Below are 17,305 nucleotides of genomic sequence, written 5' to 3' on the forward strand. Positions count from 1 at the left end.
AGTTCACCGTGTACACGGACAACAACCCGTTGACACACCTGGACAATGCAAGACTGGGTGCCCTGGAACAGCGGTGGATGGCCCGTCTCTCCAACTATGACTTCGTGATCAAGTACCGGGCAGGCAAAACCAACGCCAACGCGGACGCCCTATCAAGAATGCCTCACTTACCTGAAGGTGACGAAGACCCAGAAGAGCTGGAGGAGGTAGAACTCCCCGCGTTTCACCGGTATGGAGCCGCTCAACACTCTCACCGCGTGAAGGAGGAAGATCTAACAACTGTGATGATGAATCCCCTACCTCACCACAGCTGGGCCGAGACCCAAGATAGTGACCCTGCAGTCCGCCTGGTGAAAGATCTGCTGACCCGGGAAGACGCCCGCCTAGATCCAGATGCCCCAGAGGAAGCCAAGCAGCTATGGAAGGAGAAGAGCAAGCTGTTCCTCTACGAAGGCAAGTTGTGCAGAAGGATTGTCAACCACCGGACGCACGAGCTGACCTGGCAAGTCGTGGTCCCAAGGCGGGATGCAGCTATGGTCCTGGGGGCTTACCATGACAGAGCGGGGCACTTCGGTTGGAAGAAACTGGAGTTCCTGCTAAGAGGAAGGTTCTTTTGGGTCGGCATGAGAGGAGCTGTAGAAAAATGGTGCAGAGACTGTGGCCCTTGTCACCTGAGGAGGAAGGACCGCACCAGCCAGAAGACACTCTTGAGGCCAATCGTCACCACGCAGCCTCTTGAGCTGGTAGCTCTGGACCATGTCAAATTGGCTCCCAGCCGGTCAGGATACATCTATGCCCTGACAATCGTGGACCACTATTCCCGTTTTCTAGTGGTGGTCCCGGTAAAGGACTTGACAGCCCAAACAGCGGCCAGAGCCTTCCAGCAATACTTCTGCCGTCCACACGGGTATCCGGAACAGGTCCTGACAGACCAGGGTCCAGCGTTCGAGGCTGAAATCTTCCAGGAGTTCTGCAACCTCTATGGCTGTAAGAAGATTCGGACAACGCCTTACCATCCACAGACCAACGGGATGTGTGAGAAGATGAACAATATAGTCATTGATCTCCTGAAGACTTTGCCCCTGGAGGAACGCAGCCTGTGGCCAGAAAAACTGCCGGACCTGATAGACCTATACAACAATATACAGGTGAATGCTACAAACTGCACCCCGGCTTACCTGATGCGAGCTAGACCAGGTAAGCTGCCCGTAGACCTGGAGATGGGAGTCCTAATACCTGAGGACACCTCCCCGGATGCGGACTGGGATACGGAAAGGCAACTGCAGTACAAGAAGGTACAGGAGAGTGTGGAGAAGAGCCTGGCCAAGGTGAGAGAGAGGCAAGAAAAACTCTTCAATCAACACGCCCCTGCTGGTCCCCTAGAACCTGGTGAGCAAGTCCTAAAGCGAAAAAGAAGGCTACATAAGTTGGACGACCAGTGGGAAAGGGAACCCTACACCGTACTGCAGTCTGACCACGACAACCCAAAGGTGTGCGTAATCACCAAGGACGGAGGAGAAACCACTAGTGTCGTCTCCAGAGACCACCTCAAAAGGTGCCCCGAGCAACTCCGTAGTGCAGAAGAGGATCAGAGTGACCTTGAACCCGCAGAGGACAAGGAAGAAATGATCAGCACCGTTCTCGGAGAGTTCCCTCAGTCCTGGACTCACATAAATGATGCCATAGTGGTACCCGTCCTGCATTTCCTGCAACCGGCCCAGCAACAACCAACACCAGAGCCGGAAGGTGAAGAGGAGCAAGCAGTTCCAGAGGCAGAAGAGCCTGTACCAGCAGCCCAGGAGAGTCAACCCTCTGCTGACAGTGAGCCTGCCATGCCTGCGGTAAGCCAAAGGACCCGCAGACAGCTGCCTGCCCTACCTGTACACCCAGCTGGTAGCTGTACCCCTAACGCTAGTGGGTAAAGCCAGGTTGGTCCACCACCAGACAGTGGGCTACGTAGGTCAACCAGGAGCACAAAGGGGCAGATACCCGCTCGCTGGAAAATATAGAGTGTACTAAAATTGTAAATAACCCTGTTGAAAAATGTTGAAATGTTTGCCAAGTTACCTGCGTGATTATTAATAGCGTGTTTCAGTTTCTTGCAGCTACCGTAAGGACTCAAAGGTTATGGACTTTTTATAACCGGGACCTTGTATGGACTGCGTTTGGAGCCTAACCCAGGAATCAACTAAGACTGTAAAGGACTTGGGGTAGGACAGACCCCCACGTGGTTAAGGCTCCCCGTTGTGCTGGTAATATGGACACCCAGTCACAGGCCACACTGTGACCTAAAGAACTCAATTTGTGCGTCATCTGTCTATTAATGTTTTATTGTTATGCATATTGTCTTTGTTTACTGTTTAGTCCCGGAGTACTAAATTTCACTAGGGGGGAATGTGTCACCCTGGCCTGGATGCCACAAGTGTAAATAAAGCTGTGTCTGAGAGCAAGGGGGAGGTTCTCTAGTCAGGGGAACATTAGCATGCAATGCCTTCTGTCTCAGGCCAGTAGGGGGAGCTGGCTGCCCCTATTAAAGCTGGTACTGGGGGCAGGGTTAGGGAGAACTGGACGACCTGCCTCAGCACTGAGAGGTGTCCCAGAGCAGGGACAGAAAGTTGCGTTGCACCTAAGAGGAAGTGTGGCAGTAGGAGAGCCACAAGCCAGAGACAAGAGGCGAAGAGAGCCTGTCTTGGCAGAGAAAAGACTTAATTTTACCAGACTTTGGTGTCTGAGGCTGGAAGGATTCCACATCCCCCAGCAGAGAACCAGTCCGCAAGGGACTGTATATTCCTTGGCCTAAGAAGCCTGGAGGCTCCGCCACAACCGAAGGGACCAGTAAAGCCGTACAAGGCTGGGAGCAGAAAGGAACCCACGTCGCAGGCCATACAGGCGAGAATACACGGAAAGCTCGGAAACGTGGGCTGTTACCCTATCAGGAGGAGATAGCCAGAAGGAGCGCAGAAAGCACGGTAGGCCTACACCCTCACCCTGACCAGGGCCAATTTCCCCGTTGCTCTCAGACATCCAGGTCCCCTCCTAGCCGGGACTGTTTGTGGGTCAGTTTACCTGTTCTAGTAAAGACCCTGGACTGCAACCTGTTGTCTGTGTGCTCCTTGCTCCTCCAGCACTACCAGCACTGGGACTCTCACTACCATCACTCCCACCATCCACTATACTGCCCTGGGGCCGCACTCTTCCCGTGGGGAGTCACACTACCCTAGCTGCACACCTCATCAGCCCCAGCGGTCTGCATGCAGCGGCGGTTCTTAATAACCGTAATCCACGGGTGGCGTAGTCGGACATAAACATCAGCACATAACGGACTGCCACTGGCCTGACCACCCTGAGCCACGGAACCGGGTTGCCACTACTACCCCCATCGTTCCCCTTTCGCCCGGATCCGAGTGCCCCACGGCCCAGGGGGCGAGTCATAACCACAACTGGATCCATCTCTGCAGTGGATAAGCTCCTTCACTTAGAGGGAATGTGAAATGTTAGGGCTGATGCACCCTAGAAATCCAGCAGTTCTCCTTCATTTCTCTAGCAGAGAGGAATATTACTCAGTGCACTGGCAGAACTACAAGTACAAAGTGTTTCATTGCTTTGGAAATGGCAACCTTTTTTTTTTCCCCCACACCAAAAGTTCATGACTTCTTTTGAGGACCACGCAGATGAAGAATTCTCCACCACTTGCCGAAGCTCTTCAAACAAGGGGCCAAGTTCTTTTTCCAAACTAAGGATTAGACCTAAAAAAAAAAATATATATATATGAATAAATAGTGAAAATTGACTGCAGAAGTCCATATTTCTATGTATATTCCAGCTGTTGGCAGACTACAAGCTGCTGTAGACAATATGTGTACTCCGATTTCAGGGCAGAAAGTGGGAACCTGAAACTTTCCATCATCCGGCATAAAACTGCATCAAACGGTAGAAATGAGAGGAACCTGTTATGGGAACTGCTCTTTGTCCAACTGCTTAAAGGGGATATTGAGTGAAGACAAGTTCTGTAACTTACTGATCGTGGAGGTCGTGTCGCACTGTTTGGAAGCAGAAGGAACTTTAATCCTCATTACAAAATGAAACTAATATTATGCAGATAGAACTAAAACTTGACTATGTTGAGCCAGTTGTGACATTTGTTAGTGGCTGATAACTGGTCAGTGATGACTAGCCCACTGTGTAATCTTAGTTCAGATGGACAATATGGTAGACATAGTGCTGGATGCGTCTGAGACCGGTTATTGATGGCATTTGTTGTGCAGTGTAATTACTATTGTAGTGGCTTCCATTCAGAGCACACATGAAGCCAATACATTTTGGCTAAAGGGATTCTCCAAAGACGAGTTATCACTTATTGATTAGTGGGGGCAAATCAAGAAATTTTTATCCCCAACAGGGTACTTTTATCCTCATTAAAGTTCATCAGCAGTGCACATGCCTGATTGCAGGACCATTCGTTCTCTATGGGGCGGCCAGAAAAAGCCGAATGCAGCATTCCACAGCCCACAGGGAATGAGTAGAGCAGCGGTCAACCATCTTTCTAATGGGCATGAAAGTGCCCCCTTTTACCAATCGGTGCAGGTTGCAGTGGTCATACCTCCACCAATCAATCAGTTATCAGCCACCTTGTGCATAGGCGGTTACTTGTTTTCACCAGACAGATTTTAAGCAAATGTTTGATGTGAGAGTCAATTTAGATCCATTGCTTCCATTCAGCTGAATGATGGGCATGCTATCCTCTGAAGAATAGGACCCCCGTATTATAGTCCAGGAAAGCGGGCACAAGTTGGAAGTGGATCTGCCAGGACTAGTGTTGAGAATTGGAGACCAGAGCACTTTTTTGACGTTAAGTATAAGTTATATATTTTTCTAAACACATCTAAAAATATTTTAAGGACACTTTACTAGTATTTTTTGTTGTTGTTATTGCACTGACTGCACATTTTAAATTATCTTTGTGTAAGGACCACATCACACCATTACTGGATACAGAACATCTACAGTATCATTAAGGGATCAGTAGTTGTATCTCATCAACTCTGACAAGAACCAAGAACCATTTCATGTAAATTGGGACAGGGTAGATTGGATTTTCTCCTCGGCTTCCAGTTGAGAAATTCTTCTTTCACAACAGACATACAGTACAGACCAAAAGTTTGGACACACCTTCTCATATAAAGATTTTTCTGTATTTTCATGACTTTGAAAATTGTACATTCACACTGAAGGCATCAAAACTATGAATTAACACATGTGGATATATATACTTAACAAAAAAGTGTGAAACAACTGAAAATATGTCTTATATTCTAGGTTCTTCAAAGTAGCCACCTTTTGCTTTGATGACTGCTTTGCACACTCTTGGCATTCTCTTGATGAGCTTCAAGAGGTAGTCACCGGAAATGGTCTTCCAACAATCTTGAAGGAGTTCCCAGAGATGCTTAGCACTTGTTGGCCCTTTTGCCTTCACTCTGCGGTCCAGCTCACCCCAAACCATCTCGATTGGGTTCAGGTCTGGTGACTGTGGAGGCCAGGTCATCTGGCGTTGCACCCCATCACTCTCCCTCTTGGTCAAATAGCCCTTACACAGCCTTGGAGGTGTGTTTGGGGTCATTGTCCTGTTGAAAAATAAACGATGGTCCAACTAAACACAAACCGGATGGAATAGCATGCCGCTGCAAGATGCTGTGGTAGCCATGCTGGTTCAGTATGCCTTCAATTTTGAATAAATCCCCAACAGTGTCACCAGCAAAGCACCCCCACACCATCACACCTCCTCCATGCTTCACGGTGGGAACCAGGCATGTAGAGTCCATCCGTTCACCTTTTCTGCATCACACAAAGACACGGCGGTTGGAACCAAAGATCTCAAATTTGGACTCATCAGACCAAAGCACAGATTTCCACTGGTCTAATGTCCATTCCTTGTGGTGTTTAGCCCAAACAAGTCTTTTCTGCGTGTTGCCTGTCCTTAGCAGTGGTTTCCTAGCAGCTATTTTACCATGAAGGCCTGCTGCACAAAGTCTCCTCTTAACAGTTGTTGTAGAGATGTGTCTGCTGCTAGAACTCTGTGTGGCATTGACCTGGTCTCTAATCTGAGCTGCTGTTAACCTGCGATTTCTGAGGCTGGTGACTCGGATAAACTTATCCTCAGAAGCAGAGGTGACTCTTGGTCTTCCTTTCCTGGGGCGGTCCTCATGTGAGACAGTTTCTTTGTAGCACTTGATGGTTTTTGCAACTGCACTTGGGGACACTTTCAAAGTTTGCCCAATTTTTCAGACTGACTGACCTTCATTTCTTAAAGTAATGATGGCCACTCGTTTTTCTTTACTTAGATGCTTTTTTCTTGCCATAATACAAATTCTGAGAGTCTATTCAGTAGGACTATCAGCTGTGTATCCACCTGACTTCTGCACAACACAACTGAAGGTCCCAACCCCATTTATAAGGCAAGAAATCCCACTTATTAAACCTGACAGGGCACACCTGTGAAGTGAAAACCATTTCCGGTGACTACCTCTTGAAGCTCATCAAGAGAATGCCAAGAGTGTGCAAAGCAGTCATCAAAGCAAAAGGTGGCTACTTTGAAGAACCTAGAATATAAGACATATTTTCAGTTGTTTCACACTTTTTTGTATCTATATATATAATCGTCTTATCCTGTCTGTCTGTCTGTCTGTGTGTCTGTCTGTCCAGGAAATCCCGCGTCGCTCATTGGTCCGCCAGAGGCCAATCAGCGCCGCGGGATTTCTGAAAAAAGATGGCGGCCGTTAGCGGCTCATTTGCGGGACGGAGCTCAGCGGCGATGCAGCCGGGAGATGACCGGCGCGAGGCGCTCATCTCCCGGCCGGTAGCAGCGGAAGGAACCCGACCGCCGGACACATCTGTGGGACGGAGATGGAGCCGGGAGATGAGCGCCGAGAGGCGCTCATCTCCCGGCCGGTAGCAGGGGAAGGACCGCCGGCGCCGCTGACCTCCATGCGGAAGGGAGGACCGGGGAGCGGCGCTGCGGGTCGGGATACTTCTGCTGCAAGCGCCCGCTATGTCCTGGGTTCTCGCAGCGTAAGTAGCCGCACAGGCAGCGCCGCTCCCCGGTTCTCACCAAGACGATTCGATGATTGGTCACGGTCTTCGGACCCGACCAATCACTGATCTTAGCGCAAAACTTAAACACCGCTGTGCTGATTGGTCGCCGACGCTGCCCGCGACCAATCACCGATTTGGTCGCCAAATTTAAATATCGGCCGCGACCAATCAGCACAGCGGTGTTTAAATGTGGAGCCAAGATCGGTGATTGGTCGCGGCCGATATTTAAATTTGGCGCCCAAATCGGTGATTGGTCGCGTTCAGCGGCCGCGACCAATGAGCACAATAGTGTTTAACTTTGGCGCCAAAATCAGTGATTGGTCGCGGGCCAAGACAGCGACCAATCACCGATTTGTGCGGCAGATTTAAATAGCGGCCGCGACCAATTGGATGTCAGCGGTGCTGCCTGTGCGGGTACTTCCGCTCCGAGAACCCGGGACATGAGCGGGCGCTCGGAGCAGAAGTATCCGGACCCGCAGCGCCGCTCCCCGGTCCTCCCTTCACACCCTAGCCGCTGATGTCCCCACAGTATCTGCATGGTGTTACAAAGGTCCGGACATTTGTGTTAAAAATCGCTGATTGGTCGCTGGCGCTGCCCGTGACCAATCACCGATTTGGGCGCCAAATTTAAATATCGGCCGCGACCAATCACCGATCTTGGCTCCACATTTAAACACCGCTGTACTGATTGGTCGCGGACGCTATTTAAATGTGGCGCCAAAATCGATGATTGGTCGCGCCCTACGTCGGCGACCAATCAGCACAGCGGTGTTTAAATGTGGAGCCAAGATCGGTGATTGGTCGCGGCCGATATTTAAATTTTGCGACCAAATCGGTGATTGGTCGCGGGCAGCGCCAGCGACCAATCAGCGATTTTTAACACAAATGTCCGGACCTTTGTAACACCATGCAGATACTGTGGGGACATCAGCGGCTAGGGTGTGAAGGGAGGACCGGGGAGCGGCGCTGCGGGTCGGGATACTTCTGCTCCGAGCGCCCGCTCATGTCCCGGGTTCTCGCAGCGGAAGTACCCGCACAGGCAGCGGCGCTCCCCGGTCCTCACTAATACAATTCCGCTCCCCACCAATACGATTCGCTGGTTGGTCGCGTGCGGACAGTGCGACCAATCAGTGATCTTGGCGCTAAAGTTAAACACCGCTCTGCTGATTGGTCGCGGCCGCTGCCCGCGACCAATCACCGATTTAGGCGCCACATTTAAACACTGCTGTGCTAATTGGTCGCGGACGCCAGCCGCAACCAATCAGCGACCTTGGCGCCAAATTTAAACAATGCTCTGCTGATTGGCCGCGGATGCCGGACGCGTCCAATCAGCGAGATTGGTGCCAAATTTAAACAACGCTCTGCTGATTGGTCGCGGACTCCAGCCGCGACCAATCAACGAGATTGGCGCCAAATTTAAGCAACGCTCTGCTGATTGATCGCGGTCGCTGGCCGAGATCAATCAGCAGTATTGGTGCAAAATTTAAACACCGCTCTGCTGATTGGTTGCGGTTGTCGGCCGTGACCAGTCAGCAGTATTGGCGCCAAATTTAAACCTCACTCTGCTGATTGGTCGCAACCACCGGCCGCGACCAATCTTCGTTTTTTGTGCCAAATTTAAACAATGCTCTGCTGATTGGTCGCGGTCGCTTGCCGCGACCCATTAGCAGTATTGGGGCCAAATTTAAACCCCGCTCTGCTAATTGGTCGCGATCGCCGGCCGCGACCCATCAGCATTATTGGTGCCAAATTTAAACCCCGCTCTGCTGATTGGTCGCGGCCGCCAGCCGCGAACAATCAGCGAGATTGGCGACAATTTTAAACACCGCTCTGCTGATTGGTTGAGGCCGCCGGCCGCGACCAATCAGCGATTTTGGCGCCAAATTTAAACACCGCTCTGCTGATTGGTCGCGGATGCCGAACGCGTCCAATCAGCAAGATTGGCGCCAAATTTAAACAACGCTCTGCTGATTGATCGCGGTCGCGACTAATCAGCGATTTTGGTGCCAAATTTAAACACGCTATCCAGTCCTCACTAACACGGTTCGCTGATTGGTCGCGGGCGGCGGTCGCGACCAATCTCCGATATTGCCGCCAAATTTAAACACCGCTTTGCTGATTGGTCGCGGTTGCCAAACGCGACCAATCAGCGATTTTGGCGCCAAATTTAAACACCGCTCTGCTAATTGCGCCCGGTCGGCCGCATACATATTCTAGAATACCCGATGCGTTAGAATCGGGCCACCATCTAGTAAGTATATAATTCCACATGTGTTAATTCATAGTTTTGACGCCTTCAGTGTGAATGTACAATTTTCAAAGTCATGAAAATACAGAAAAATCATTAAATGAGAAGGTGTGTCCAAACTTTTGGTCTGTACTGTACACTGCACCTTTTATCGGGCTAGACATGTAAATACAATGTAAATAATACAGAAGAACGCCTACCTGTATTGGCATTGCTGCTAGCTATGAAGCTCACAACCAACGGCAATCTGTTAAACTGGACAACCTGAAACACAAATGAATGACTTACAGACAATAGAAATGAAGTGATACTTATAACCTCCATATTTCCATGCTGCTTAAAGGCGTTTTCTATTGTGTAAATGATGCTTTACTGTACAATGAACATGGAAAACACTTCCAATGGATCCCTATGAACCGTAATGTGAGGTATGCATGGAGAAAGTGACTTGTGGACCACAAAGAAAACACTGTGAGATCCGGTTAATATCAGTGCAATGAGGACTGAAACAGCAATTCTAAAAGGAGGATGGGCCTATTAATATGTCTATTAACACCGGCACTTTACACACAATCCTCATAACAAATGGAATTAAAACAAAGTGTTTCATCAGGGTTTAGCTTGTTCTTGGACCCCACGCTTTACTCCCCCTCCCCAGGTGCAGGGCTGAGTCTCCACCATAGCTCTCGGTAACGGATATGGGCTGCAGCGCTGACGTCATGTCGACAGCATACCAGCAAATCAGAGAGCTCAGTGGCTTGGCGGTGTAGACAAAACACCCCACTCAAAACACCTGAGCTCACTGACTGGCTGCCAAGCTGCTGATGTGACATCGGCCCTGCAGGTAATACTGGACACATGGAGCAGCCGGAGAGGCTCAGCACCGGACCGGAAGAGGGTGGATTACACCAGACAATTTTACAATAGTTTTATAACAAACTGCACCCAGGGATCACGATTTTCTGATTTGGGACAATCTCTTTGAGAACTTTGGAAAATATTTACAATCTACATATCTAAAGCCAACTGTATAGCAGGTCAGACAGACCTGCCCGAAAATACCTGCCCCCAAAAAACTCTAAACCAGAAGATGATACCACTTGTATCTGGTTGGGATGAGCATGTCCATCACCACCACCGATTGTGATAATCACACCCGATGCTCACAAAGCCGTCCTGGGTCTACAGCCTTACCTACCTGATACGTGTTGTAGTAACATATGATGCTTTTGTTTTTGGAGAGTCCCAGCTTGCTTCCCTGGTCAGTGGCCAGTGCAAATGTGGATAGGAAACATGGCCTCAGAGCATGTTCAGGGGAATTCTCATTTGCAACTGATAAAGAAAACAGCAATAAGTGTTTGAATGTGAACATTTCTATAATCCAGTCTCCTACTTTTGGTTGATGAGGTACAAGCAGCCCAAAATGGCTGTACACAAATAGAGGGTCCTGGTTTGGCTTTATAGCCCAAGTCATGTGGCATGGCTCTTTACAACTCTGGAGCAAATGCATGTACCTGTATTTTCGTACTGGGGTCTGCATGTGTGGAGGGTACTCAGCTTGCGCCATATACCGGCTGCTATACAGCCACCATCAGTCTTCAGCAGCAGCGCTTGTTCCAGTCGCTGATGTTTAACTACCTAGGCGCTGCTGTCAATCACTGGCAGTGGCAGTTAAATAGAGCAATCATAGTTTTGCAGTATATAGAAAAAGCAAAGGATCACAGGTTTTCAAGTCCTCTAAGCGGACTAAAAAATAAAGTAAACTAATTGTATTAAGATTCATATCACCCTCTTTTTCCTTTTAAAAATAATGAAAGTGGTTTCCAACTTCAGATTTTGATGCAGTTTTTGAAGCCAAAACCAAGAGTGGATTAAAAAAAGAGACATCTACCATTTATTATTCATTTCTGGCTTTAGCTACAAAAACCGCTTAAAAAAAAAAAAAAAATCTCAACATGGAAACAAACCCATCCACTACTTTTACATTGATGCCCCATGCGTAGGATAGAGCATCAATGTCTGATCAACTGGGGTCCCACAACCAGCACCCCTGATGATCAGCTGTAATCGGTGCTGCCGGACGGAAGTGCTTACTTGCAGATCTTGGCCGCCTAGTTGTAGTGGCCGCCGTGGAGTACTACACATCCGCCTCTTATTAAATTGAACTGAATAGGAGGCGAATGTGAAGTACCCTGCGGTGGCCACTACAACTTGATGGCCAAGCTCCGCAAGTAAGCACTTACAGCCGGCGGCACCGATAACAGCGGATCGGCGGGAGTGCCGGGTGTGGGACCCCAACCAACCAGACATTGATGTCCTATCCTACGGATAGGGCATTAATGTACACGTAGTGGACAACTTCTTTAATCTCAATTATCATTATGGCTGAAATTATTAGATTGAGTTCCAATATTGGCAGGAACAAATCTGCTGGTCAGATAGTTGCTTGTGGGCTCACCAGTGGTTCATCATATCCGCATCATTAATTTGGAAGTTTGAGATAAGAGTTGAGGTGTGTAACCTAGCTGTAAGAGTGGGTATAAGGGCAGAGAACCACATTACAGCAGAACTGCATGCCGAGACATGCATGTCCATTCTAGTTCCTTACCTTTAATTACAGGTACCCCATCTCTGTCTGACACTACAATGGCATGAAGTCCTTCAACACTAATAAAACAACAATCAAAAGGTTATGTTAGTAATAGACATAATTTACTACACACCTCACATCAGAATGACCATTGTTAACGAGCCAACGCATGGGCATTGGTATCAGAAATAAAGGCCCCAGAGACCAGGCTGTATCGTCAGAGAGAGGAGGGCAGGAGTTTTGTTATTCAGACCTTGGGAGTTGAGGTCTTAAATTATTAAATATAATTACATAATAGCAATCATTAATCATACGAAAAACTATGGAAAGAAAGTACCTTGGAAGTTTTTTGTAAAGGAACCTTCTCAAGTCCTTGGAAAAGAAAAGAAAAAGCAGATGAGTATGGGTACCCATATCTAACCAAGAACAGGATGGCGGGCTTCAGAATGTTAGCCAATGCAAAGTGGAACTCCTGTACTCCTGACAGGCAGAGGCCCGGGAGGTAACACCATCACCTATCCAGCTATTATGGCATATCCTGTGCATATACCATGAATGCTGGAGATTGAAAAACCCTTTGATACGAGAGATCAAACCTAAGCTTTCATAATATTGGATGTTAAGATAAAAAAAATGTAGTAGATAAACCACTTCCCGTCAAAGCACTTCCTAATGGAACATGCCCATTGACATTAGGACTTGCATCTTCATCCTGGAATCATGATCCCAGGGCTCCATCCAACAGTGCTCACTACCCACATCAAGCAGGGACCCAGCAGTGAAAGGGTGCACTGTCAGCACTCTGCCGCTGCTCCGTTAACTCCTTACATGCCATGGTCACTGGAGATATTAGATCCGACTGGAGACACCATCTAATAGGCGGCCTGCCAATATAACACACACAGGCTGGACATTGAACTGCACTAATGGATTATTTATGCAACTAACGCATTGCGTGTTCCCGTTGTGAAACTAATCATTTACAAAAACGTTGAAAAACAGGTTTTGTTTTCCCAATAATTTTTTTTTATCAAATAAAAAACAAATTCCAACAAAAAAAACACACACATTTGGCATTTTATCACAAAAATAAGGATGACCAAAAAGACTTACATATCCCAAAATAGTACCAATAAAACACGTTATGATCCTAAGAATATGAAAACAATAAAACAGAAAAAAAAGATTTGTTTTTACAGAGGGGTGTACTCATTTGTGGGATCCCGATCCATCAGCCAAGTCAGTAGTCTCTGGCCTCTGGATAGGAGGCTCGCAAATCTCTTACTTTGGAGGGGTCCCTAACGTGGCTTTTGATTAGTCTGGCTGGTGCAACGTCATTAATGTGTCATCAGTAGTGTTGAGCATCCGATGCTGAAATATCGGGTATCGGCCGATATTTGCGGTATCGGAATTCCGATACTTTTGCAATATCGTATACCGGAATCGGAAGTTTCCATAATGCAATGAGCCAGTTTCATTTTATTCAGCCAATGAGGATCCTAAGAAGTGTGGGCACATCCTGTTAGGCATGTAGGCATGTTAACTAATGGCATAGCTGTGATTGGCTGCTGAAATGATGTCATGATGCACTATAAAAGCCGCCGCCGCCATTTTGAGCTCACTCTGCTGTGAATTCAGTTAGGGATAGGACGCTGTTGTTCTGAGGGACAGTTTTATCTACCTATTAGCTCTATTCTGCTTTACCCAAGCTACTTTATAAATCGCTGTGCCTTGCAGCGCTAGTGCACAGTTCTCTGTGCTATTCACCACTGTCTGCAAGGTCTCTGTGTGTGAGTGCAGCTCACGCTGTAGTGTGTGCTTCAGCCACGTCTGGTTGTAGTGCTCTTAGCGTGCGTCACTGCCTCATACATTGTCCTTTTTTGCTAATTGATCATTTTTCCTGATTTCTCCTATTAGTGTGGTGGTTCCATCCGTATTCAGCTAAACTGGTTCCAAACACACTATATAGGAGTAGATAGAGGAGCCTTTCTGCAGCATTGTGCCCTGCAGCCCCAGCCAGATTAGTATTAGCCTATTTTTTGTAGCCTCATCTATTTAATTGTAGGTTACCTTCCTGCATTGTAATAGCTACAAAAAGTTTGTGATACTATCGGTATTACATCTTTGGGCACATCCAGTGTCTTTTTGTGACAAAAAGATCTAAATAAAGTTCACCAAACACTCCACTTTACAGTTATGTAGGCCACATTAGCTCATATTAAAGTCTACACTTTATAAAATTAGTGTTTCTTATACCTGTTAGCAGCTGTTCAGGAATAAGCACACTAAGCCCTTAGTACTTTTCTGCCTATCTTTATCAGTCTACCAAGATGAAGAAGGCAGGGAGTAAGGCATGTGGTCGTGGGCGTGCAGTTTCTGCAGGGAGAGGACGTGAGGATTCTGTGCCTGCAGGGAGAGGATGTGGGGATTCTGTGCCTGCTGCGGGCACCAGTGACTCAGCATCCCCCAGTTTTACCAGGGAACAGTCCTTTATGCGCAGCTTTGTAGGAGCTAGCCGTACCCCACTGCTGCGGGAGGACCAAATTGAAGCCGTTGTCGGATGGATGGCAGCGAACGCATCGACTTCAATTAGTTCCAGATCCTCTCAGGTCCTGAGCACTGAAGAGCACCCATCTGTCTCTTCACCACCTGCCAAATTGCCCAGGCAGTCAGAGAGCCCTGGACAGGAGCCATCTCTACTTCTGTTCTCTGAATCTCTTTGCTTGGAAAGAGGGGGCCAAGCAAGCAGAATTCTAGAATTTGAAGAAGAGGTAGTATGCAGTGATGCGCAACTGTTTTGTCTCTCTGAATCTGAAGAGGCGGGTGGGCCAGTGCCTATGGTCAGCAGCACACCTCAGTACGCATCTGATGATGAGACTCAGGTGCCACTTTCTGGTGCGTACTGTGCTGTCGAGACTACCCAGGAGAAGCAGTTGTTTGAAGAGGGTGGTGTAGATGATGAGGTCCTTGACCCATCATGGCGTGAGGGACAGGAAGGTGGTGGGAGCAGCTCTGAGGAAGAGATTCCCCGAACGGCCCAAAAAGGAGGGAGAGGGAGGGGGCAGACTTGGTTGCCTGTAGCCTCCACTTCGGCACCCATTAGGAGCATGGCTCTTCCAAAATCCAAAGCGGGCGCTCCCAAGACTTGCAGTGCCTGGTCCTTTTTTGACACAGTTGCAGATGACATTTGCTTTGTCAAATGCAAGCTGTGTAATCAGAAGGTGAAAAGAGGGAAAAGTGTCAGCAACCTCAATACCACAAATATGTGGAAACATGTGCGGACCAAGCACGTGGTGGAGTTACAAAAACACACTGAAGACCTAGGCCAACCTACAGCGCCACCAACCACCTCTTCAGCTCGTGTTCTAGCCTCTTCCTCCAGCTCACACACAGCTGGTTCGGCTTCCTCACAGGATCGCCATGGAAGAATCTCTGGCACTGTTGTACAGAGACACAGTGTAATTCCACCCACAGCACCACTTTCCCTGTCATCCTCACAATCCCAGGCCAGTCTACAGCCATCGTTAGCACAGGCATGGGAGAAAAGGCGCCCATGCTCGGCAAACCACCCCCGAGCACAGGCACTGAATGCTGGCATTGCTAAACTACTGGCCCTTGAAATGCTATCATTCAGGCTGGTGGAGACTGACACCTTCCATAACTTTATGGTATTGGCAGTCCCACAATACAACGTGCCCAGCCGCTTTTATTTCAGCAGGCAAGCCGTCCCTGCCCTGCAACAGCATGTGGAGGGAAAAATTAAACATGCGCTACAAAACGCCGTCAGTAGCAAGGTCCACCTGACCACCGATGCGTGGACCAGTAAGCATGGACAGGGACGTTACCTTTCCCTCACTGCCCATTGGGTAAATGTTGTGGAGCCGGGTACAGATCTTGAGAGTGGCGCTGTACGTGTTCTGCCAACTCCAAGGATTGCAGGAATCCAGTCTGTACACATTGACTCCTCCTCATACTCCAGTTCCTCTGAATCAGCGCTGCTGGAGCCGTCACGGTCTACCTCCACATTGACCCGTGAACGGTTACCTGTTATGATGACCGATATGAGCACAGCCGTGGCCAAACGTCAACAGGCCGTATTAAAATTAATTTCTTTGGGGAATCGAAGCCACACAGCGCAGGAGCTCTGGAATGCCATCAAGCAGCAGAGCGACGTGTGGTTTGTGCCAGCGAATCTCCAGCCAGGCATGGTAGTGTGTGAAAATGGTCGAAATCTGGTGGCAGCTCTGGGCCTAGGCAAGCTCACTCACATCCCATGTCTGGCATATGTGCTCAACTTGGTCGAGCAGAGTTTTTTGAGGGACTATCCGGATCTTGATGCACTGCTTCACAAGGTCCGCATAGAGTGCGCTCACTTGCGGTGTTCCAGCAATGCAAGATCGCGCATTGCAACTCTGCAGCGCTGATTATGTCTTCCGGAACATCGCATCATATGTGACCTACCCACGAGGTGGAATTCAACGTTACATATGTTGGAGAGGTTGTGTGAGCAGCAGGCAGCAGTAATGGAGTACCAGCAGCAGCAGGCGCAAACAAGTCGCAGTGCACGCCGTTCACACTTCACCACCAATGAGTGGGCCTCTATGAAGGACATTTGCCACGTTTTTCGTGCCTTCGACTATTCCACGCGGATGGCGAGTGCAGATGATGCACTAGTCAGCATGACTATTCCCCTTATCAGCCAGCTTGAAAAAACACTGCAAGCACTAAGGGACGAGGTTTTGGAAGAGGTGGAGGATGAGGAGTCACAAATGCCATCTGCTTCTCTACAGTCTGCGCAACGTGGTTCCTCACAAAGGCCTAGGCAGGGGACACTTTGTGAGGAGGATGAGGAGGAGTCAATGGAGGAGGAAGACATCTGTCCAGAGGAGGGAGGTACACAATGCTCTAGTAGTTAGTATCTAGAGCGAGGGTGGGGTGATGCAGAGCAGGCAGAGATCACGCCTCAAGCAGGGGACAGCGTTTCTTGGCCAGTTGGCAGTCTGCAGCACATGGTTGATTTCATGCTGCAGTGCCTGAGAAACGACCGCCGCATCGCCCACATTCTCAACACGGCTGATTATTGTGTGTCCACCCTCCTAGATCCTCGCTACCGGGACAACTTACAAAGCCTCATAACACCGTTGAACCGGGAGCGTAAAATGCGGGAGTACTAAGACGCACTGGTGCATTCCATCATGTTCTCCATTCCAACCGAGAGCAGTGCTGCTAGTGCTTTACAAAGCAGCTCAGTGCGTCGAGGCAGTGGATGAAGCTCTGCACAAAGAGGGAGCAGAAGCAGTGCCTCAACACAAGGCAAGACCAGTATGGCCCAAATGTGGCAAAGTTTTGTGTCCCCGCCGCCACAAATGTCTACACCA

Source organism: Phyllobates terribilis, unplaced genomic scaffold (assembly GCF_046119375.1).
Source record: "Phyllobates terribilis strain yellow unplaced genomic scaffold, ASM4611937v1 Scaffold_237__1_contigs__length_3040347, whole genome shotgun sequence".
Taxonomy (NCBI): Eukaryota; Metazoa; Chordata; class Amphibia; order Anura; family Dendrobatidae; genus Phyllobates; species Phyllobates terribilis.